The following is a 25,911-nucleotide window of genomic DNA, read 5'->3' as shown; positions in this document are numbered from 1 at the left end:
ACAAAGCTGAAACGACAGGACAAAAACCACAATAGCAGCATTATTAACATAGGGATCAGAAGAGAGGCGAGTATGGATAGAATAACAAATATATACGCGAGTATTATTGCTCCCACCTCTTATTCATACAATCTGGCCCTGTTGTATTTCATTTCAACTTAAGAGCATAAGAATTGCCATACTGGGACAGACTTGACCCAACCCAACTGTGTTTTGGCTAACACCTGCATCAGGGGGTCCTTAATAGATGAAACATAGGCCTATTCGAAACATAGGTAACACCAAAATCCCTTAAGCAAAATCAGGAATCAATGTGTAAACGTGCAAACAACCAGAGTTCTTTGAAGACTCCACAAAACCACTTCGAGCGACTCTCGTCATGAAAAGGCAGTTAATAAATCAAAATAAATAAATTAAAACACAAAACTCCATTTCCTGTGGTCATCTCTTCACTCCCTGGCTGTCTCTGCTCCTTTTTGTTCCTGATACCGTAAGTGAAAATGTGGAAGTTTCCAGCAGTAGGTATATAACTGAAAACTGAGCAATTTATCAACCTATCCCCAGAGGTTGGTCCAAATTAGCAGAGGTCATCAAGGAGACTCTAGGAGTCATGAAGCAGGGAATTGGATTTAGAGTTGGTTGGAGGACAGATGAGAGGTTTTCACACACCCCTTGCCCTGTTTCAGAATAGTATGTTGTGCACTTACCCTCCCCTCCCTTTGTCCGTTTTTGACTATTGCAGTCTGGTGTTCTTGGGAGTACCAGAATCAGTCTTGGGGGCGCTTCAGGTAACTCAAAATTCAGTGGTGCGCTCTCTGTTTAAATTGGACAGACGTGAACATGTAACAGAATAGTTTATAAAGTTGTATTGGCTGAAAGTAAAGGTACAAGCTACTGGTGAATGTCTTTATGTGCTTACAGATGTTGGCCCCCTAAACACCTGGTCCAGAGCATCTTGCCACGTGAGACGGCTCGACTGCTCTGCTCAATTGAGCTTTGTGATCTGTCTGCACCATCTGTGTGGGAGTTAAGGCTTTCCTCTTCCAGAAACAGTGTCTTTCACTGCATCGGCTCCTGGGAGTGGAACAATCTTCCAGGATACATTCACCGGCAGCAAAATGTTCAGAACTTTAGAAAACTGTTGAAAAGACATCTGTTCTGTGAAATGAAATATAGGGTCTGAGTTTGGCAGAAGGAGTGATGACTCTTGAGTGCTGGTCACGGAGGTGTTCGATGGTCTGGTTTGTTTTATTTGGTTTATTGATGTCTGTTATTGAGACCGTATTGTTTGGCATGTCAACGAGGGCTAAATGTCAAATATCCTCTAATAATAATAAGCTTCTACTCATTATGACAGGGGTTGCCATACAACAGATTATGAATAATTGGAAAAATTGGGATAGGCTGAATTATAGCTTTTGGTGGAACTCATTGTGTTGTATTTTCAAAATGGAAAGGATAACTGCCGTGCAGCAAGGAAATTTTAAGAAATTTCAGGTTATTTGGGAGCCATTAACAAGATACTATAAAGACTGAAATTACTGCATAGAATAAATATTAATTTTTTCCATTTTGTTCATACACATCCAGAGTGGGGTGAGGGGTGGGAACATTTTATGATTTCTTTTGCTTATGATTAATTGTTGAGTATAAGGGAGGGGGGATATTTGAAGAGAGCTATCATTTGATGATATATTAAGTGATGTTAAAGTATAAAATGATTGTATTTTGTGTTACACTTATTATGAGTTTTAAAAATGAATAAAGATTAAAAAAAAAATAAAAATATATATATATATATATATATAAAATTCCATACGTCATACTCTTGTATGACGTATGGAATTTTATATATATATATATATATTTTTTTTTTAATCTTTATTCATTTTTAAAACTCATAATAAGTGTAAAAGTCTATATCATATCCTTAAAAGTCTTAAAAGTCTATATCATATCCCCTCTAAGTCTCCTCTTCTCCAGGGAAAAAAGACCCAGCTTCTCCAATCTTTCAGCGTATGACAGGTTTTCCATACCTTTTATCAGACGTGTCGCTCTCCTCTGAACCCTCTCGACTAACACCATATCCTTCTTTAGATACGGCGACCAATATTGGACACAGTACTCCAAATGCGGGCGCACCATTGCCCGATTCAATGGCAGGATGTATGTATTTTGATGTATGTGTGGGTTTGGCTGCTTTTAGCCTTAAATGAAATTTTTCGTTGATGCAAAGTGTATATTATATATATTTTGATTTGATATGTAAGTATGTAATTTGTTATAGTGTGTCTCTGAAGTGTTTTGTACGATAAATGTAAATCTTTTATTTTGTATGTTAATATGTAACTCGCCCAGGACAAGGGCGGGTGAGAAATAAACAAACAAACAAAACCATAGCACGTTTTTTAGCACCAGCCTCAGTAACAACTGAGGAATCCTATGAGCGTCGAAGCTGGTACCGCTGTGGCCTTTGCTAAAAACCGTTGCCCTGATACTAGTGCTTAACCTGAATGCTCTTAATTTGTGATGCAATGTTTATGTTTATTAAAAATCTTTATATAACGCTTAACTAGTCAAAAAAAAAAAAAAAGGATCAAAGCGGTTAACAATATAATAATAACTTAATTTTGATATACCGCAATGCTCCAAATAGTTCAGAGCGGTTTACAGAGGAAGAGACTGTATACAGACAGCGATAATACAAAAAACGTTCCAAATTACATTAGCATGTGAAGATTAATCGAGTTTATCTGGAAGTGTTTTAGGAACGCATCCAGGCAGAAGTGGGGGTCAGAGAAATTTGTCAAAGAGATAAGTTTTGACTGACTTCCTGAAAGTTTGATAAGAAAGTGTGTTTGAAATAAAGTTGGTTAAACGTTTGTTCCATTTGCCTGCTTGGAATGATAGTGTTCGATCAAGGAATCTCTTGTAGATGCAGCCCTTCAAGGATGGAAAGGTGAACAAGTAATGAAAAGAACTCTATATACATAGTAAAGAAAAAAACATATAAATTTCTAATATATAATACTTAATAACATAATATAACATATAACATAACTTTATTCTTCTATACCGCCACATATCTTACGACTTTTAGGCGGTTTACACTGAAGAGAGCTGGACAATCAGCGAATTACAGAATACAAAGAATAAAAGTACAACATGTTTCTCAAGAATAGTCAGAATAGAATTATTAATTTTAAAAAGATTTCTGTTTAGGAGATAAATCTGTCAAACGATGCAGTCTTAATTTCTTTCCGAAATGCGCCATAAGTCAACCTGGCTCCATTGATGTAATTGCCTAACCAAGACTGCTGTTTACTTGCTTGAAACATGAAAGTTCTATCCAGAAAGGACCTGTATTTACAACCAGTGATCCCTCGGTAGGCAAAAAGATTACAACTTCTGGTTATCCTAGTGGGGATATAAAGCACGAAATGAGGTAAGAGATAGGTAGGGGCTATTCCCCAAACCGACTTAAAATAAATACAAGAGAACTTGAACATTATTCGTGCCTCCATTGGTAACCAGTGCAGCAATCTATAGTAGGGACTAACATGATCGCTTTTCTTCAATCCAAATATTAAACGGACGGCTGTATTGTGCACTATTCTTAATTTCCTCACAGTTTTTTGGGGTATACCCAAGTAAATGATGTTACAGTAGTCCAATATAGATAAAACCAATGACCGAACCAGTAATCTGAAAGATAAAGGGTCAAAATATTTTTTAATGGTCTTTAATTTCCATAGTGCAAAAAAAGCACAAAAGATCGCATATATAACTTGAGTTGTATCTCAATCAGAATGACCCCTTAAAAAATAAATTTTACTTACATTAGGAATCTCGATGTTATTCTCTATCTATTGATCACATCGAGATTCCTAATGTAAGTAAAATTTATTTTTTAAGGGGTCATTCTGATTGAGATACAACTCAAGTTATATATGCGATCTTTTGTCCATGCAAAAAGATTTACATAGGCCAAACTAAGAGAGAAATTAAACTCAGGATAGCTGAACACTTGAGCTGTATTCGTACTAATAAATCTGAAATTCCTCTAGCGAACCATTGGCACACAACAAAACACTCATTAGATGATCTGAGGTTCTGTGTAATTAGACATTTTGACTTTTACAGGCAGGGCAATATCTCTCGTGTTTTAACATATCATGAACAACGTATAATATTTTCTTGGAACACTGTTACCCACGATGGACTCAACAAAGAGATAGAATGGACTATACGATAATTTGGATTTTTTTGACATTTATTTTTATAGTCTTTTTGTCATCGGTGAGTGTTTCTGGATTGGCTAACCTTATCACATGACCATCTGACGTTAGTATATCCGTCTTGCCGTTCAACGTTAGTTCATCTTATCAACATAAGAATCAATGACGTGATTCTCTGTCCTCGCATTCCTTCCGATGTGAGATCCAAGGGTAACTTCATTTAGAGTATAATGAATGATTTCTGTTACAACTTAAATGTATTTAATTTTATAAGATTTTTTGATAACAAGTTTCAGGTAATTGTTTGATATATAGGTTTATATTTGTTATTTTGATTTTTAGTTTCAGTCTTCCTCCTGATGAAGCAACTTTTTGTGAAACACAATCGGTGTTGAGGAAGTAACGGTGTAGACCGAGTCTTGTGGATTATCATACAACATTTCACATTGAGGATTTGGTTATTTTGTCATTACACGTTGGAATTTTTCTTGGGGGATTTATTATCACAATAACATCTGAACTTTTTTGAACTTGATTTCAAACTAGCGACAGTGGATATAAAGGAGATTCTTTAACCTCTTGCACCTGAACCTGGACATTGCCAATCATTACGTGAAGCTAAGTACCATCTTTTTTTTCCATTATGGTTTAGTTGTTGATTCAACATTAGGTTATTTCATCAACTATGGATAAGGTAGGTAGGAAGGCGGGTGCAATGATGGAAAGTCGCAATATCATTATTCTATAACACTGCTGTGTTTGAATGATATTACATACTGAGCACTCACTTATAGTTAGTATATAGTTTTTTTTATTATTTCTGATTTATAATTAGGTTGACAAACCATTGAATTCTTATATTTATATATATCTAAAATTTCATTGGTCATGCTATTCAAAGGAATTAAAATAAAGATATCATCAGCATATATGTGGAGGGGCATAATAAAAAAAACGTCTAAGTCCCCTTTTGGCCTAAGACCTTAAACGTTGAAAGTAGAAGCAGGGAAAATGTCCATTATCAAAAAAAAAGTCCAAAATTAGTTTTTTTAAAAAATAATGGCTTGCCTCTACGTTCAGCTGTTTAAACGCCCAGACCACCACTACGTCTAAACTTATACCCTATAATCAACCCAAAAAAAGCCTTAGCCCCAAACGTCCAAAACAAGAGCTTTTAGGCGAAGGAGGAGACAGTCCTTTGCCTAAAAGCTGGATTCTGTAACTGGTGTCTGTCAAAAACAACACCGGTTACAGAATCCACCCCCCCATGACATCGGGGCAAGAGGGAGTCCAAGCCCTCTTGCCCCATGGCATCCCCGAACCCCCAGTGAAGATCAGAGCAAGAGGGAGCCCAAGCCCTCTTGCCCCGCGATCCCCAACCCCCCCCCCCCCCCCGCTGAGTCCGATGGGGCCAGGAGGGAGCCCAAGCCCTCCTGCCCCACAGCCCATCCCCGAACCCCCGATTACGTTCGGGGCAGGAGGGAGCCCAAGCCCTCCTTCCCCGCGGCCCCCCCTGAACCCCCGATTACATTCGGGGCAGGAGGGAGCCCAAGCCCTCCTGCCACATGATCTCCAATCCCCCCAAGTCCAACGTAACCCCCACCCCCTACCCTCCTGCCCTCGAATCGCCCCCCCCATGACTGCACCCCCTGAACCCCCGATGAGCCCCCCACCGACCCACGACCCCCCGCCAACCACCCGACCCCCCCTACCCCCAATCCCATCCTCCATACCTAGTCAACTTTGGCTGGATGGACGGATGCTCAAACCCTGCCCACAGGTGGGGCCTGAGGCACCTGGGCCAACCAGAATAGGCCCGTGAGCCTTAGGCTCCTCCTGTGGGTGGGGGGGATTAGAGATCACAGGGCAGGAGGGCTTGGGCTTCCTCCTGCCCCGAACGTAATCGAGGAGCAGCGGGGCTTGGGCTCCCTCCTGCCCTGATAGTGTGTGTGTGTGTGGGGGGGGGGGGGTGATGTATTGCGGCAGGAGAGATTGGCCATCTCCCCTGCCGCGATACGATCACTCCTCTACCGAACTGCCACAACCTGCGGCAGGAGAGATTGGGCATCTCTCTTGCCAAGGGTCGCGGCAGTTCGGGTAGAAAGGTGATCGCATCGCAGTATGGGAGATGAGGCATCTCTCCTGCCGCGATGGTTGCGGGGGGGGGGGGGGGTAGGTTGCTGGACCGCTGAACTGATCGTGCCAGCCATGATCAGCTCAGGAGCCCCTTTTCGGCACTTATACCTGTTTTGACTTGGTCTAAGTCAAAACGTATAAGTGCCGACTAGGCAACCTGCCTAAAGTTTTGGTTATACCTGCTGCTAGCCTAGGTCTAGGTCGCCCACCGCCCACCGCCTGACCTTTCCCCTCCTCTAAAAACGCCTTTTTTCTCTCTGTGCGTTTAGAGGCAGGGGAAAAGCCTAAGCTGGTTTTAGATACGTCTAAAACCAGCTTTGATTATGGGTACTTGGACGATCAGGCTTTTTGATCGTTCAAGTAGCCATTTAGGCCACTTTTTAGACGTTTTTTCTCTTTTGATTATGAGCCCCATTGTATTTTAAGTTTAACTTTTGTAATAGGTGTCCTAAAGATGAAATGTAAATATTAAATAAGTTGGGTGATAGCGGGGACCCCCGAAGGATTTTTCCAAGAACTGGAGTATTTCCCATCACAAACTACTTGGTATGATTTTTTTTGTTAAAAAACCCAGGAACCAGTTCCAAACTCTTCCCGAGAGCTCCATTGCGTCTAGGCAATGTAGCATTATTTCAAGATCAACTAGATCAAAAGCACTGCTGAAATCTAGTTGCAAGATCAGAGCACTGGTACCTTTATAAAAGGCCGTAAAGGCGATTCACGAATCTAACAATCTAAAATTAAAAAAATAAAGGAATTAATTAATTGATGCAGATTGAAGTACTAAATCCAAATCCTGTCAATGTAAGAAAGCCAATAGAAAAGAATGTGCCTTTACATGTCTTTTAAAATTTAGGAAAGTTTCTTCCTTTCTCAATTCTACAGGTAAACTATTTCATAAAATTGGAACCAAATAGAAAACTGCACAATTTCTAGTTGACACAACAATTACACTCCAATGTTGCCAAAAATCCTAATATAGTAATAACACAAAGAGGCAAACCGAGTCACATCAGGATTCATTAGGAGGACGCTCAGGGAATTAAACTTTACTCGCAGCTCACAAGCAAAATCGTGTGATTATAACAATATAAAGGGTGCTCTCAGTGTGAACCATCAGCGATAGGAGTCCAGCTCCGACACTTCACCTCTGGGTCAAGGCGGTAAGCCCCCACCCACACACCATCATCGAGCACCCTGAGTGTGCTGAAAATTAAAGCAACCTTTCACCAATAATCCAATAAATCAATAAACCAGTGAGTAAATCAGAATAACTCAAACAATAATAATACCTGAGCGACCCCCAAATGAACCCTGCCAGCCAGACCCCCCGGACCACGCAACAAAATCAAAAGATCACCATACAGAAAATGAAAAAAATAAAAGAATTACTTATCTGAAAAACATCTCACGAACTACCAAGTGAAAACCGCGCCAGGAGAAAAGGTTGCTTTAATTTTCAGCACACTCAGGGTGCTCGATGATGGTGTGTGGGTGGGGGCTTACCGCCTTGACCCAGAAGTGAAGTGTCGGAGCTGGACTCCTATCGCTGATGGTTCACACTGAGAGCACCCTTTAGATTGTTATAATCACACGATTTTGCTTGTGAGCTGCGAGTGAAGTTTAATTCCCTGAGCGTCCTCCTAATGAATCCTGATGTGACTCGGTTTGCCTCTTTGTGTTATTACAATTTCTAGTTGAGGCAAGATGAGGTACATCTACAAACATTGCAAACTTAGCCACGTGTGTTGCATTTGTAGCTTCAGTTCATGAACTCCAGGGAATTCTAATTACACCTCAAACTTTTTAGGGCTCATTTCATTCTGTTTCCAGTCTGGAATTTAAAAAAAGACACTTTCTGGCTGCTTGTCTTATCGAATTATCTTGCTGCACCACTTCAGGAAGTGCATTTTAAACAGGAAGAACACAGCGGGGTGGACCTCATCGCTGTCAAATTTGCATATATTTGCAATTTTCTATGCAAATGATTGTGTAAAAAAACAAACAAACAATCAGCACAAGCCCTACATAATACAGCGCAAACCAAACATTTTCACATGATTTCAGTTTCTACTTGAAAAAAACAAAAGGAATTGATCCCGAAATATCCACAAAGAAGAAAATCCAGAGAAAACCCAAAAAAACTCTGTGGAGTGACGATGTTCCTAAATGGACTTTAATTGAAAGTGTCAAAGTTCCAAAGGTACACTGAAATCATCCACATAAAATAATTCCATCCACATAAAAGTAAATCATCCACATAAGAGCCTTAAAGGACCTAGTCCGCTAGGGATACAGGACCCAACACGGTCTGCGTTTCGACAAAAAGTCTTCTTCAGGGGTCCCTGGGGGTCCTATAAAGGTGAATACGTGGGAAACAATTGTGTGGTGAGCCGGAAGTGAGACACTGCTTGTGTTTGCAACATTCTAGAGCTCAGACTGTGATGTCATAATGCCTCATTCCACCAATGTCTAAGCTCTGTCCTCATCTGCGCAAGCCTCAAACACTTTAAAATCCTAAGTAGCAAAAATCAAAAGGAACTGACCCCAAAATATCCACAAAGAAGAAAATCCAGAGCAAACCCAAAAAACTCTGTGGAGTGACAATGTTCCTAAATGGACTTTATTTGAAAGTGTCAAAGTTCCAAAGGTACACTGAAATCATCCACATAAAAATAAATCATCCACATAAGAGCCTTAAAGGACCTAGTCCGCTAGGGATACAGGACCCAACACGGTCTGCGTTTCGACAAAAAGTATTCTTCAGGGGTCCCTGGGGGTCCTATAAAACTGAGTAGGTGGGAAACAATTGTGTGGTGAGCCAGAAGCGAGACACTGCTTGTGTTTGCAACATTCTAGAGCTCAGACTGTGATGTCATAATGCCTCATTCCACCAATGTCTAAGCTCCGTCCTCATCTGCGCAAGCCTCAAACACTTTAAAATCCTAAGTAGCAAAAATCAAAAGGAACTGACCCCAAAATATCCACAAAGAAGAAAATCCAGAGCAAACCCAAAAAACTCTGTGGAGTGACGATGTTCCTAAATGGACTTTATTTGAAAGTGTCAAAGTTCCAAAGGTGCACTGAAATCATCCACATAAAATAATTTCATCCACATAAAAATAAATCATCCACATAAAAGCCTTAAAAGGACGTAGTCCGCTAGGGATACAAGACCCAACACGGTCTGTGTTTCGACAAAAAGTCTTCTTCAATATTATTTTAGTTTCCCACGTACTCACCTTTATAGGACCCCCAGGGTATTTGCCATTCATTTTTTGTCCTATATACAGTGGTGCCTCGCACAGCGAACGCCTCGCACAGTGAACGCTGCGCACAACGAACTTTATGTCTTGATTCGTACAACGGACTTCGTTTCACACAACGAAGTCCGGGGTTCCTGCGGGGTTGGATCGCAGCGGGGTTGGTCGAGCCGCGAGGGTAGTCTCCTTCTCCTTACCTGCCCTGTCTCAGCACACAGCCGAACGGAAATCTTCCCGATGTCAGCGCTGACGTCGGAGGGAGGGCTTAAGCAAAGCCCTCCCTTCCTCCGACGTCAGCGCTGACATCAGGAAGACTTCCGTTCGGCTGTGTGCGGCTGCGGCAGGGCAGGTAGGAAGAAGGCAATGGCGAACGAAAGAGGGGGGAGGGGGCGGTCCGCCCCGAAGAATGTGCACAGCTGGTCAGGTCCCCCGATCGACCGACAACAGGCCCGGCCGACAAACCTCCCTGCCCCGTAGCCGCGAATCTAAATTACCTCTTACAGCAGCTTCAATAATCCAGCTGCTGTAAGAAGGTAATTTAGATTCGCGGCTACAGGACAGGGAGATTTGTCCGACCGGGCCTGTTCTGTTGTCGGTCGGGTGCAAAAGCGCCACAAAGGTGGAGGCAGGGAGGGAGGAAAGGTGGAGTGGAGAAGAAAAGACGCTTAAGGGGGGAGAAGGCCGCTGAAAGCACATGTTGGAGCAGGGGATGAGAGGGAGGGAGAGAAGGGGAAATATTGGACAAGGGCAGAAGGGATGCTAAATCATAGGGTGACAGGCAGAGAGAACAACAGGAAAAAGAGTGGAAGCAATCTTGAACCCTGAGGGTGAGGGCAGAGAGAGGTGGTGAGATGATTGATCATGGGGAGAGGGACAAAAGGGAATAGAGATGGGATAGGAAGATAGTGGAAGTAAAAGGACAGGGAGATGTATGTTTTTAGATGTATCTAAATAAAAATAATAACAAAAAATTTATCTTTTTTATGTCATCTTAGCATATTTTATGCTGCAGAACGAATTATTTTTTTTTACATGTATTCCTATGGGAAAACGCGTTTCACATAACGAACGTTTCACATAACAAACTTGCTCCTGGAACCAATTAAGTTCGTTGTGTGAGGCACCACTGTAGTTCCCTTTGTGTCTTTCTAGCTTGTTTAAACACAAGTATTCACTGATCATTTGTTTAGCATGGTCTTTGCACGTCCACCATTTTTATAATATAATTAAAGTTTTTCACTTCACTCTGCATTTTGCACAGACTCAAATATTTTCTGTTTTCACATATTTATGATATTTATCACTTTTTTCACCAACTCATTTTTATTAGTGCCATTTACATCACTGTGTCCTTTATCACATATCTTTCATACTCTTTGAATGTCAGATATCATTCACAGTTTCACATTTTATCACCACTACTATTCATAATTTACATGTATTCTTAATACCCCTCATTATTTATAGGACCCCCTGAAGAAGACTTTTTGTCGAAACACTGACCGTGTTGGGTCCTGTATCCCTAGCAGACTAGGTCCTTTAAGGCTCTTATGTGGATGATTTATTTTTATTTGGATGGAATTATTTTATGTGGATGATTTCAGTGTACCTTTGGAGTTTCTACTTGAAAACAATTATAGCTACTTTGGTACGGACAAAACTCCCATGGATTCTTTGCTTCACTTAGGCACATCTTTAAAGGTGATGTTATAAATATCCAGTGAAACCCAGGCCAGACCTGGGTGGATTTACTCTTCCACATCTATGACCTTGCAATCCCATGGTCATTTTAGTTATATCGCATATCGCCTATTGGCTACGTGGTTTACGTTCAGGTACTCAGTCATTTGTCCCTATCTGTCCTGGTGGGCTCACAATCTATCTAATGTACCTGGGGCAATGGGGGATTGAGTGACTTGTCCAGAGTCACAAGGAGCAGCGTGGGGCATGAACCCACAACTTCAGGGTGCCGAAGATGTAGCTCCAACCACTACAAGGGAAGTACAAGGATGGAGTGAACCGGTTCATCTGGCCCTGAAGCATTTACCGCACCGGCTCATACGATAAACCTCTAGCACAGCTTGGTAAAAGGGGTCCATAATTAGGGTTACCAGATTTTTGTCTGGAGAAAAATGGGCACATGGCCCCGCCCCATTCTGCCTCTCGCCATGCCCTATCTGCCTCCAGTTCCGCCCTGTTCTGCCTCTAGCCACACCTCATTCCACCTCTAGCTCCCACAAAGCCTTGTCTTTGTTTTCTGACCTCCAGGCCACATCCGGAGGGTCTCTAAGCATGTGCAGATTTGTGTGATGTCATCTGCGCATGCTCAGAGGCTCTCCAGATGCAGCTGGGAGGTCCAGGCTTTCCATAACATTACATTACATTAGTGACTTATATTCCGCCTTTACCTTGCAGTTCTAAGCGGATTACAGTGTAAGACAGCTGGACATATCCAGGAAGTTACAATTCAGGGGATGTATACAGATCAGGCGTAGAATAGAGGGGGGATAGCTGGGGTTTTCTAGGAAGTTATAATTGGATGATGCTTACATAATAGATGCCGGAAATTACAATTTAGGAGAAGGGTTTAGGCTTGGTTGCTTGTTAGGTTCGGTTGGGAGGTTGTATAGTTTTTTTGAAAAGTAGGGTTTTGATTTCCTTTCGGAATGATTTAAAGTCGATAGTTGTTGACAGCAAATTGGAGATAAAGGGGTCCAGTTTCGCTGCCTGCGTTGCTAGGAGGCCGTCATACATCTTCTTTCGCTGAGTTCCCTTGAGTGGGGGATAGGCGATAGGCGAATAACCTGGACAAACTAAAAAGAGGTCATGTCCGGGTTTTCCTGGACATCTGGTAACCCTACCCATAGCTAGACTGCGAACCCATCTGGACAGTTAGGGAAAATACTTAGAGTACCTGCCTAGATTGTGAACTGCTGCATCAATGGACAGTATATGAAATAAGATATAAACCTGAAACTTGCAATATATATCTGGCTATTGACGTCTGAAATACACTAGGGTTTTTTAATGAAACACTTCCTATTCTGCTGTACCATGATAAAAGGGATGTTTACCATCAGCAAAACAAAACAATTTGTATGTAAAATAGCATCTGTATAAATAGTATTATTCTGCTGAGGCTACTAATTTTTTAAGAAGGATATTAAAACTCTTCACCAGATGAGCACCTAAGTTCTCATTAAGTGGAAGAAGAAACTCTGGAACATTGGAAATGTATCATAGTAACATAAATAAGAGGAGACTGAGAGGGGACATGATCGAAACGTTCAAGATAATGAAGGGAATAGACTTAGTAGATAAGGGCAGGTTGTTCACCCTCTCAAAGGTAGGGAGAACGAGAGGGCACGCTCTAAAGTTAAAAGGGGATAGATTCCGTACAAACGTAAGGAAGTTCTTCTTCACCCAGAGAGTGGTGGAAAACTGGAACGCTCTTCCGGAGGCTGTTATAGGGGAAAACCCCCCAAGTTCCTGCTGAACCAGAACGTACGCAGGTAAAGCACAGTTACTTACCGTAACAGGTGTTATCCAGGGACAGCAGGCATATATTCTCACACATGGGTGACGTCATCTACGGAGCCCCAGCGCGGACAGCTTTTTAAGCAAACTTGCTAGAAGTTTCAAGTTTGCACACTGCACCACGCATGTGCTAGCCTTCTCGCCACTAGAGGGCGCATCCCCACCTCGTGGTCCTCAGTTCCATATCCAGCAAAGAAAAGCCATCCCCGGGGAGGTGGGCGGGTTGTGAGAATATATGCCTGCTGTCCCTGGATAACACCTGTTACGGTAAGTAACTGTGCTTTATCCCAGGACAAGCAGGCATGATATTCTCACACATGGGTGACCTCCAAGCCAACCAGAAAGAGGGTAGGTGGGAGGATGGCAATTTAGGAAAACAGGTTACGTAACACCGACTGGCCAAACCGGCCGTCACTCCTGGACAAGGAGTCCAGACAGTAATGGGAGGTGAACGTATGAACCGAAGACCAGGTGGCAGCTTTACATATGTCCTCCATAGGAGTAGAACGGAGGAAAGCAACCGAAGCTGCCATCGCCCGGACCTTGTGCCCCGTAACTCGACCCGAGAGCGGGAGACCAGCCTGAGCGTAGCAAAAAGAGATACAAGCAGCTAACCAGTTGGATAAGGTACGCTTGGAAACCGGATGTCCTACCCGATTAGGATCAAAGGACAAAAACAATTGAGGAACCTTCCGATGAGACTTAGTACGTTGGAGATAAAAAGCCAACGCCCTCTTACAGTCAAGCGTGTGAAGCGCCGTTTCACCAGGATGAGAATGGGGCTTCGGAAAAAATACCGGAAGAACAATGGACTGATTGAGGTGGAAATCAGACACAACCTTAGGCAAAAATTTGGGATGGGTGCGAAGAACCACCTTGTCATGATGAAACACAGTGAAAGGAGGATCCGCAACCAAAGCCTGTAGCTCGCTAATCCGACGAGCGGACGTGAGCGCAATCAAAAAGACTACTTTCCAAGTAAGAAACTTAAGGAGAGCTTTATCGATCGGCTCAAAAGGTGGTTTCATCAGTTGAGCCAAGACCACATTAAGATCCCATACTACAGGAGGAGGCTTGAGAGGAGGATGAACATTCACAAGACCCCTCATGAAACGAGAAACCAGAGGATGCAGAGAGAGGGAACGACCCTCGAGATGTTGATGGAATGCAGCAATGGCGCTAAGATGCACTCGAATGGAAGTCGTCTTCAGACCAGAATTCGACAGATGCAACAGATATTCCAGCACCGAAGACACTGGAACAGAACCCGGGTCAAGGTGGTTGGTGGAGCACCAGGAAGAAAATCTGGTCCACTTCTGGGAATAGCAAAGCCTAGTCGAGACTTTGCGAGAGGCCTCTAAGATTTCCCGCACTGAGTGAGAAACTGGAATCGAAGTCAAGGGGAAAGGAACCAAGCGGTCAGATGTAACGACTGAAGATTGGGATGTAACAGCGAACCCCGACTCTGAGACAGCAGAGAGGGAAAGACAGGCAGAAGCAGAGGCTCCCTGACACTGAGTTGAAGAAGCAGGGAGAACCAGTGTTGTCTTGGCCAACGAGGCGCAATGAGAATCATAGTGGCTTTGGTCGATTTCAGATGAACCAACGTTCTCAAAATCAGAGGAAAAGGAGGGAACGCATAAAGGAACCTCCCCTCCCAGTCGAGAAGAAAAGCATCGGCCTCGAGACGGTCCCGGGAGTACATCCGAGAACAGTAGAGGGGTAGTTTGCAAGTCTCGGGCGAAGCAAACAGATCCACCTGAGGAGTCCCCCAGCGGTCGAAGACTTCGCGTAGGACTCGGGAGTTCAGCGACCACTCGTGCGGCTGGAGGAGACGACTGAGTTTGTCTGCTAGACAATTCAGCTCCCCCTGAATGTAAACCGCCCGCAAGAAAACGTTCTGAGAGACGGCCCATGTCCAAAGCCGCAGGGCTTCCTGGCACAGAGGCCAAGAGCCCGTCCCCCCTTGCTTGTTGACGTAATACATTGCCACCTGGTTGTCTGTCCGAACGAGAACCACTCGATCGTGCAGGAGGTGACCGAAGGCCCGAGCGGCCAGATAAATGGCACGAAGCTCCAACACGTTGATGTGACACCGACGATCCGCGGCCGACCATAGGCCTTGCGTTCGTAAACCGTCTAGATGAGCTCCCCACGCATACTCCGAAGAGTCCGTGGTCAGGACCTTGCAATGCGGAGGGACGCGAAAGAGCAAACCTCCGGACAGATTGGTAGAGTTGGTCCACCAACGGAGCGAGCGTCTGAAAGACGGAGTCACAGTCAAACGTCGAGATAGCGGGTCGCGGTCCTGACGCCATTGCGAGGCCAAGGTCCACTGAGGAATCCTCAGGTGCAACCGAGCAAATGGGGTCACTTGGACCGTCGACGCCATGTGCCCCAAAAGCACCATCATGCGTTGAGCCGACACTACCTGCAGTTGCGAAACCTGCCGGCCCAGGCGAAGCAGGGCCTCCAGTCGCGGAGAAGGAAGGAAGGCACGGAGGAGAACCGTGTCCAGCACGGCCCCTATAAACTGGAGGGATTGAGTCGGCTGCAAGTGAGACTTGGGAAAGTTCACCTCGAACCCGAGACCCTGAAGAAGCGTGATAGTCTGTTGGGTCGCTGAAATAACTCCTTCCCTTGTCGGGGCCTTGATCAGCCAATCGTCCAGATAGGGAAAGACCTGCAACCCCCGGGAACGCAGAGCAGCCGCGACCACCACCATGCATTTCGTGAATACCCGAGGGGACGAAGCCAGACCGAAGGGTAGTACACGGTATTGTAGGTGCAAGTCCCCGACCTGAAATCTTAAAAACTTCCGAAAGTCGGGATGCACCGGAACATGGGTGTACGCTTCCTTCAAATCGAGGGAGCACATCAAGTCCCCCTCGTCCAACAGAGGGTATAGAATCGGAAGCGATAACATACGGAACTTCTCCCTGACCAGGAACTTGTTGAGCTTCCGGAGGTCCAAAATGGGGCGCAAGTCCCCGGTCTTCTTCGGGACCAAAAAGTAACGGGAATAAAATCCCCGGCCTCGCTGATCGAGAGGCACCCTTTCGACCGCCCGAAGGCTCAACAAGGCCCTGGCTTCCTCTCGGAGAAGGGTCACTTGGCTTCGATTGGACGGGCACGCCCCGGGGGGCATGTCTGTAGGCTGCCTGGAGAAGTTTAACGAATAGCCCTCTGAGACGGTCCGGAGCACCCATGCGTCTGACGTAATCCCAGACCAAGCCCTGGCAAAAGCCGTGAGCCGACCCCCGATGGGGAGGGGGTTGGGCGACCTCGCGGCGGGGGCCAGCCCCCGGCCGCTCATCCCGTCAAAAAGACGGCGCCGGCTTGGATGCCCCCTGCGTAGCGGGCTTGGCGGGCCCCCCTCTACCCTGTTGGTTAGGGCGACGGGTGGAGGTCTCGAAAAGGCCGGTGTTGATTTTTGAGGATACCGCCTAGGCGGCTGTTTAAAAGGTCTCTGAGCCGGCGGCTTAGGCTTTGGACGAACCAGAGACGCCAGAGAGCGCTCTTGCTCAGAAAGCCTCTTGGTAGCCGCATCCAGGGAGTCGTCGAATAACTCCGACCCGACGCAGGGTAGATTGGCCAATCGCTCCTGCAGGTTGGGGTCCATCTCGAGGGTCCGTAGCCACGCCAGCCGGCGCATGGCTACCGCACAAGCCGAGACCCTCGAGGCAAGCTCAAAGGCGTCATATACCGCATGAAACAGATAGAATCTGAGCTGGGACAGGTTCGACGCAAAAGTGGCAAATTTATCCCTGTGGGACTCCGGGATCACCCCCTGAAAATCCGGCAGATCCTTGACCATGGACCTGAGGTAGGAAGAGTAGGCGAAAGCATAGTTGAGGACCCTTGTGGCCATCTGGGAATTCGCGTACAGACGGCGGCCGAATTTATCTAGGGTCCGACCCTCTCTCCCCGGGGGGACAGCAGCCGAGACTCTAGAAGGCTGCGAGCGCTTAAGAGCCGACTCCACCAAGAGCGACTGATGGGAGAGTTGCCCCTTGTCAAACCCCTTAGGGGGAAGAGTCCGGTATTTGGATTCCATCTTGGTGGGCACTACCGCCACTGTAAGAGGGGTCTCAAGGTTCCGCAGCAAGGTTTGAAGGAGGACCTTGTTAAGCGGGAGGCGGGGGGATTCCCGCTGCGGGGCAGGAGAATCCTGTTCCTCCAAAATTTCTTTGGTATAGTGTGACCCTGCCGACAGGTCCACCCCCAAAGCCCTCGCCATATCATGGACAAACTTAGAAAAAGAAGATGTCCGTGCAGGCGGGGAGGGTGACCGAGACATCTCAACGGAGCCGAAGGGAGAGGCCTGGCGAGAATACCCGAACTGTCCCCCGGACCCCGAACCCCAAGAGGCACGATCCCGTGACCTCGAAGGAGTCGGGGACACAGTCCGCCGAAGAGACCCCCGTGGGGAACCCCCCGGGGTACGGGGAATGGAGGCCCGTCCCTTCCGCCTCGGTGAGGAGGCACGGGAACTCTCCTGGATCGGGGACCGCAAAAGATCTGGGTTGTCGAGGCGGAGTTCCTCGACACGCAAAGCTCCGGTCTCGGGCGGGGTCGAGCGACGACTCCTCAGAGGCGAGGCTCGAGCCCGCTTAGCCTTTTTAAGGCGGTGCTTCGCCCGAGGCTTGCTCGAGGGCGAGGAACCCCGCGAAGACCTCGGGGACGAGGACGAGGAGATCCGGCGTACCCGGCGCTGCTTGTCTCGGGACCGCACACTGACCTCGGGCTGTCTCACCGGGGTCGGATCCGAGGGAAGCGTCGAGGTCGAGGCCGAGGGGGCTTCGGCCGCTGAAAGGCCGGTGCCCGAGGCCGAGGTCGCCAACTGCGGGGCCCCCGAGACCGAAGGCGAGGCCGAAGCCTGCTGCAAGGTCTCAATGGCCCCAGAAAGCTCCGAGGAGATTAAAGCGCGAAGCAACTCCTGGAACGCCGGGATAGTGAGACCCGGAGGCAACACCTGGGGGCGCTCCGCAGAGGGCGACCTCGGTTTCGAGTATTCCCTCGGGGCTAACCCCTTCGACACCTTGGGCTGGGTCGAGGTCGACGGTCCCGCCGACGAAGAGCCCGAGGATGGCTTCCTGTTAGATGAAACTGAGGAAGGAAGTGGAGACTTACCCGGGGCTTGCTTCTGCGAGGCAACCGGCTTCGCGGGAGCCGAGGGGTCCGATGTCGAGGCCGAGGTCGAGGCCGGGGCCGAGGCCGAGCTCGAGGCCTTCCCCGTCGGGGTATCGACGGCAAAGAGATCAGCCATGCGGGCCTTGCGATGAGTAAGGGCCCGTTTCTGGAAGGTGGCACACTTAGGGCACGATGCTGTCGGGTGATGGGGCCCCAAACACCGTATACAGCACCTGTGAGGGTCAGTGATGGACAAAAGCCTATCACACCTACCACACTTCTTAAAACCCGTTACGGGCCGGGACATGGGCCCAAAACAAGGCCGGGAACAAGCGAGGTTCCTCGGCCACGGCTACCGGGAGCCCCCGGAGCGAAAAGGAAAAAACAAAATATTTTTTTATTTTTTTTTTTTGAGAAATAAAGAAAACAAAGAAAGAAAATAAACGTAGCGCAGCGACCGCGTCGAAAATCCGAACACAGCCGCGGCGACAGAAGGCAATAGTAGCACAAATTTATCCACAGGGCTTCTGGCTCCGCGGATGAAAATGAACTGAGGACCACGAGGTGGGGATGCGCCCTCTAGTGGCGAGAAGGCTAGCACATGCGTGGTGCAGTGTGCAAACTTGAAACTTCTAGCAAGTTTGCTTAAAAAGCTGTCCGCGCTGGGGCTCCGTAGATGACGTCACCCATGTGTGAGAATATCATGCCTGCTTGTCCTGGGATAAGGCTAGTCTCAGTTAGGGCACTGGTCTTTAACCTAAGGACCGCCGCAGGAGCGGACTGCTGGGCACGATGGACCACTGGTCTGATCCAGCAGCGGCCATTCTTATGTTCTTATAAGAATAGCCTTACTGGGTCAGATTAATAGAACATCAAATCCAATAGCCCATCCTCACAGTGGCCAATCCAGGTCACTAGTATCCGAAAGGGTAATTGAGCTTTAGCAGATGCCCTCTTGTCGCCGTGGGACCGGTAAGAAAAAAGATTTCTTCCTCCACCTCAATGCGGCCCTTGATGTATTTGAATGTTTCTATCATGTCCCCCCCTTTCTCTGCACTCTTCGAGAGAATATAAGCGTAGTCTGCTCAAACATTCCTCATATGGGAGATCTTTAAGTCCTGAGACCATCCTGGTGGCCATCCGCTGAAACAACTCCATTCTCTTCACATCGTTTTGCTAATGTGGCCTCCAAAACTGAACACAGTATTCTAGGCGAGGTTAAACCGCAAAGGCGGCTTCGTAAAAGGAGCCCTTGGTGTGTACTAATCGCTAGCGCGTGCTAAAATCAGTTAGTGCCCCTTAATTCCCCGCTGAATATTCGCCGTGGGAGTCAGCCCGGCTAACTCTGCCCCACAATCTTTATGTTTATCTGCAGTGGAGGAGGAGTGTGTGGCGCAGTGGTTGGATCTACAGCCTCAGCACTCTGGGGTTGTGGGTTCAAACCCCGTGTTGCTCCTTGTGACCCTGGGCAAGTCACTCAGTCCTCCATAGCCCCAGGTACGTTAGATAGATTGTAAGCCCGCCAGGACAGAGAGGGAAAAGGCTTGAGTACCTGATTGTAAAAACCGCTTTGATAACCTTGATAGGCGGTATATAAAATCCTAATAAACTTGAACTTGCTAAAATCACCTCTCTCAGAGCATAAATCAAAGTGATTAACAATTTAAACAAATTGCCAGAAAAGGACTCCAGTTCAAGTAAAGGAAAGCATCTTTTCATTCAGGGCTCCTTTTACAAAACCTCGGTAGCGACTGCTGCTGTGGTAATCCCTCTAGCACCCATAGGGATTTAACGGGTGTCAGAGCGTTTACCGCACGTCTGCCGCCATCGTGGCTTTGTAAAGGAGGGGCTCAATTAGATCATTCACAAATTGTAATGTTGACTGCAGGTTTTCCTCACCCTTCAATATCTTCAATATAAAGAACACTTCTAAGATCATTTCTTACCAGAAAAGAAAGAAAGGGAATGGGACCATATATAGATGTATACAGTATTTCTAAATTTCATCAGAAATTGGGCCGCTTGAACCTTATGTTAAACAAGTCAATTGCAAGCCAGGGTACAAAAATTATTTATTTTGGCCTTCTTATACTAAGCCGCGGTAGAGGTTTCTACTGTGGCCTGGGTAGGGTTACCAGACGTCTTTTGAGGACTTGATCGGGGGTCCGGATGGCTTTTCAAAACCTGGCACTTGGTCCGGATTTTGAAAAGCTCGGAACAAATCACCGTCGGGTAAGAACATAAGAACATAAGAAGTTGCCTCCGCTGAGGCAGACCATAGGTCCATCCTGCTCAGCGGTTCGCTCCCGTGGCGGCCCATCAGGCCCATTGCCTGAGCAATGGTCTATATCTATCTATACCCCCCAATCCCTTTTTCTTCTAGGAATCTATCCAAACCTTCTTTGAAACCATTTAGTGTTTTCTTGTCTACAACATCCTCTGGAAGCACGTTCCATGTATCTACCACCCTCTGAGTGAAAAAGTACTTCCTAGCGTTTGTTCTAAACCTGTCCCCTTTCAATTTCCCCCAGTGCCCCCTTGTGCTTGTGGTGCCCCTTAATTTGAAAAATCTGTCCCTGTCTACTTTTTCTTTGCCCTTCAGGATCTTGAAGGTTTCTATCATGTCTCCTCTAAGTCTTCGCTTCTCCAGGGAGAAAAGTCCCAACTGCTTCAATCTGTCGGTATATGGGAGATTTTCCATTCCCTTTATCAGTTTGGTTGCTCTTCTTTGTACTCCCTCAAGTACCGCCATGTCTTTCTTGAGGTACGGTGACCAGTACTGGACACAGTACTCCAGATGCGGCCGTACCATTGCACGATACAGCGGCATGATGACTTCTTTCGTCCTGGTCGTAATACCCTTCTTAATGATACCCAGCATTCTGTTTGCTTTCATAGAGGCTGTGGCGCATTGCGCCGATGCCTTCAGTGTTGCGTCTACCATCACTCCCAGGTCTCTCTCCAGGTTACTAACCCCTAGTGGTGTTCCCCCCATTTTGTATGTGAACATCGGGTTCTTTTTCCCCACATGCATGACCTTGCATTTCCCCACGTTGAAGCTCATCTGCCATTTTTCGGCCCACTTTTCCAGCTGCGTTAGATCCTTTTGGAGATCCTCGCAGTCTTCCTTGGTTTGAGCCCTGCTGTATAGTTTGGTGTCATCTGCAAATTTAATGACTTCACACTTAGTTCCCGCCTCTAGGTCATTTATGTAGATATTGAATAAGAGCGGTCCCAGCACCGACCCCTGCGGAACTCCGCTCGTGACCCCTTTCCAGTCTGAGTAGTGGCCCTTTACGCCAACCCTCTGCTTCCTGTTTGCCAGCCAGTTTTTGATCCATCGGTGGACCTCCCCTTGTACCCCGTGGTTCCATATCTTTTTAAGCAGTCTCTCGTGTGGCACCTTGTCGAAGGCTTTTTGGAAGTCAAGGTAAATGATGTCTATAGATTCCCCTTTATCCACCTGGCTGTTCACTCCCTCAAAGAAGTACAATAAGTTTGTGAGGCATGACCTACCCTTACAGAAGCCATGTTGACTCGGTTTTAGCTGCCCATGTTTTTCGATGTGCTCACAGATGCTGTCTTTAATCAGTGCCTCCATCATCTTTCCCAGGACTGAGGTCAGGCTCACCGGCCTGTAGTTTCCCGGGTCCCCCCTTGCGCCCTTCTTGAAGATGGGCGTGACATTTGCTATTTTCCAATCCTCCGGGATCTCTCCGGTTTTTAAGGATAGGTTGCATATCTGTCGAAGTGGCTCCACTATTACGTCTTTTAGTTCCTTGAGTACCCTTGGGTGAATGCCATCCGGACCCGGCGATTTGTCGCTCTTTAGTCTGTCAATCTGCTTGAGTACATCCTCTTGGCTTACCTCTAAATCGACCAGCTTTTCGTCTTGGTCTCCTATTACGATCTCCTCGGGTTCCGGAATGTTGGTTATATTCTCCATCGTGAAGACTGACGTGAAGAACTCATTTAACCTGTCAGCTATCTCTTTCTCTTCTTTTACAACTCCCTTTCGGTCTCCATCGTCCAATGGTCCCACTTCTTCTCTCGCCGGTTGCTTCCCCTTGACGTATCTGAAGAACGACTTGAAGTTTGTTGCTTCCTTTGCCAGTCTCTCTTCGTATTCTCTTTTTGCTTTTCTAACCACTCGGTGACACTCTTTCTGGTGTTCTTTGTGCCCTTTTTGGTTCTCCTCTGTTTGGTCTTTTTTCCATTTTCTGAACGATGCTTTCTTGTCGCTTATCGCCTTCTTCACTGCACTTGTTATCCACACTGGGTTTTTTGTTCTATTTTTTTTGCACCCTTTTCTGAACTTGGGGATGCATATGCTTTGTGCTTCGTGCACAGTCTCCTTGAGTAAGGTCCAGGCTTTTTCTACGGATTCCATCTTCCCTATGTTGCCTTTGAGCTTCTTTCCCACCATTTTTCTCATGGCATCATAATTTCCTTTTTTGAAGTTGAGTGCCGTCGTTGTGGTTCTTTTCCCCTTTGATGATCCAATTTCAAGCCTGCACTGGATCATGTTGTGATCGCTGTTACCTAGTGGGGGTAATACCGCCACCTCCTTTGCTGGCCCCCCTAGTCCGTTGAAGATTAGGTCAAGAGTGGCATCGCCCCGTGTTGGTTCCGTGACCAGCTGCTCCATGAAACAGTCCCTCGTACTGATGTCCGATGTGTCGAGGTCAGGTCGACTATCGGCTTTCCCCTTCTTCTCAGTTTAAAGCCAAGTCTATGACGTTCTGGACGTTGTGTGCCAGCATCCTCGTCCCAGCTGTGCTAAGGTGCAGTCCATCTCTTCTGTAGAGCTTGTTCTTCCCCAAGAAGGTAGTCCAGTTCCTAACAAAGTGGAAGCCCTCCTCCTCGCACCATCTCCTCAGCCAAAAGTTAATTGATTGTAGTTCGCTCTGTCTCTTTGTGTCCGCTCTCGGTACTGGCAAGATCTCTGAGAAGGCTATCTTCCTTGTCCTTAGTCTCAGTTTCCTCCCCAGAGTCCTAAACTGGTCAGTTAGTGTAGTCCTGTTGAAGTTTCTCCTGCTGATGTTGTTGGTTCCGATGTGGATCACTACTGCTGTCTCCTCCGTCTCGGCTCCCTCCAGGATCCTCTCGATATTGTTGATGATGTCTTTTGTTCTTGCCCCCGGGAGACATGTTACCAGTCTGTCCTCTCTCCCTCCGGCTATGTGACTGTCTACTCCTCTCAGGATTGAGTCCCCGACCACGATAGCCGATCTCCCCTTCTTCAACTGTCTCTCTGGTCTCAGATCTGTGTCGTATGTGTAGTCCGTTTGTCCGTCCTCTGGGCTCTGCTGTGTCTCCGCCCCTGGTCTCAGGTCTGCATCATCTGCGCAGTTCGCTAGTCCTTTCTCCTGGCTCTGATGGATCTCCTCCTCCTCTGCCTGCCCAGGTCCTCCGCAAGGTCCTAGTTCCATGGTGTCTGGTGATTCCTGTCGTCCAACTGTCGGTTCCCTCCTGGTGTGTTGGTGGTCCTGTGCCTCTACCATCTTGCAGGCCTCCTCAATGAATTTCTCGAGCTCCCTAACTTGTTCTGCGATGTGGCTTTCTCTGGCGGTGTCCACGGTTGTCCAACACTGTTCTTCCAGGGTGCACAGTCCCTCCAGTTCTTGTACTCGAACCTGCAGTCTCCCGACCTACTTCTTCAGGCTATCCAGTTCCTGACATCGATTGCAAATGTATACCTGCCTCCCGGAGGGGAGGTAGTCATACATATGGCACTCGATGCAGAAAACTGGGTAGCTCCCCTGGGTTCCTGTAGCCTCCATTCCTGTAGCCTCGGTGATTTGGGAGCGGTGCCTGACGTGCAGTTATCTGAAAAAGTAGAGAGAGAGAAAGAGTGATAAGAGGAGAATAGAATTTTTTTTTTTTTTTAGGTTAGAAGTTATTGAGGTTAGAAGTTAGAAGTTGGATTTAGATTTGCTGCTGGGCTGCCTGGGCTCCTTCACAGGCTTCCTTCGCAAAGGTGCTCTCGCTGCTCGCCTTAGCTGCGCGCCGAATGGCTGGGCGCCGTTGGCTCCCTTCTACTTAAAGGGGAGCCCGGGCGCCGATGCAACCTGTGACGCAACGGGGGGGGGCGGAGCTAACTCTCGCCGCGACCCCAGGTCTTTCTGCCTGCTTCCTGCCCTCGCTGTCTCTCCTGCTATCTCCGGCCCCGGAGGGCATCCGCACACGAGCAGACGAGCAGGCAGTGGGGGCGGGGCTAGGGCAGGATTGGGGGCGGGACTGGGGCATAAGGGGGCGGGTCTAGGAGGTCTGGATTTTCCAAATGGAAAATCTGGTAACTGAAGGCCTCGAGCACTAAATGCTCCAGCGCTCATAGAATTCATGAGTGTCAGAGCATTTCGCGCTCCGGGTTGCACCTTGGTAAAAGGGGGGGTGGGGGATATTTCTTAAAATGAAACAAAACTGAAATGAAGATCAGAAATAATGAATAAAATAACAGAAAAGAGCAAGTGAAATGAGAAAAAAAATAATGAAACCAAGCTGTCTACCATCTACATTTATATTGAAAGAAAAGAGGACTCATTTTAAAGCATCCTTAAAATTTTTTTTAAAAAACTATTCTTTTTACAAGAGTTTTCTTAAGAATTGCATTTCTGGGAAAGAACAAAGTGGGACTGCAGAGCAATATGTAATAGAAAAATATACTGACAGCAGCCTGGCCTGAAAATTCAGATCTATGGTACTGCTGGAGTGAATCTGACAAGGCTCAAAGTTTCAAGAACCAGTCAAGCCAGACTGTGATTACAGCTCTATCGAAGAGGCAAAACCTGAATTCTATCAGACTCCTTGCAGCCTCTGTTAGCCGAGGCATGTGTTCTCAGTGTGCTAATTATCGCTGCTGATAGAATGAGTCTGACCCTAGAGTCCATTGGAATTCATCACATATAAAATGGTAGCAGTCCTCGACAGAGCTAGCCGAATAAGCTGCAGGCTCTTATATCATCAGTTCTTTGATTTTAACAGTATAATCATCATTGCACAATGTACTCCCAAATCCTAACGCACTGGCTTTTCATTAGAGTAAGGTTTCTCAAGTAGGTCTAGAAGCAAGCCCTCAGCTTTAGCAGCGGCAGTCTGGTTTTCAATAATATCTGGAATAAATAAATATGAAGGGAGGGTAAGGGGATCTGGATTAGGCTCACACTGGGTTCATAGACAACCCCGCGAAAGACAAAGGCGCGTGCCGACAACTGAGCGCAAGACGGAGGCACGCGCCGAAGAAAATTACAGTTTTTAGGGGCTCCGACGGGGTTTTTTGTTGGGGAGCCCCCCCCCCCCCCGTTTACTTAATAGAGATCGCGCCGGCGTTGTGGGGGGTTTGGGGGGTTGTAACCCTCCACATTTTACTGTAAACTTAACTTTTTCCCTAAAAACAGGGAAAAAGTGAAGTTTTCAGTAAAATGTGGGGGGTTACAACCCCCCACACCCCCATGCCCCCACAACGCGGTGCGATCTCTATTAAGTAAAGTGGGGGGTTCCCCCCCACACCTCCCCGTCAGAGCCGTAAAAAGTTTAATTTTCTGCGGCGCGCGCCTCTGCGCTGCGCTCAATTGTCTGCGCGCGCCTTTGTCCCGGCGCACTTT

At 46.8% G+C, this 25,911-nt stretch overlaps 1 protein-coding gene across 1 annotated transcript in view; it reads right to left on the bottom strand.

Annotated features, from left to right (window-relative positions):
* The window catches only part of ATP10B (ATPase phospholipid transporting 10B (putative)), a 424,301-nt gene that overhangs the window by 313,100 nt on the left and 85,290 nt on the right, over window positions 1–25,911 (bottom strand). The window lies entirely within an intron of this gene.

This window comes from Geotrypetes seraphini, chromosome 18, assembly GCF_902459505.1.
Source record: "Geotrypetes seraphini chromosome 18, aGeoSer1.1, whole genome shotgun sequence".
In the NCBI taxonomy this organism is placed as follows: Eukaryota; Metazoa; Chordata; class Amphibia; order Gymnophiona; family Dermophiidae; genus Geotrypetes; species Geotrypetes seraphini.
The sequence above is the reverse complement of the archived record's forward strand: the minus strand, read 5'-3'. Positions and strand labels throughout refer to the sequence as shown.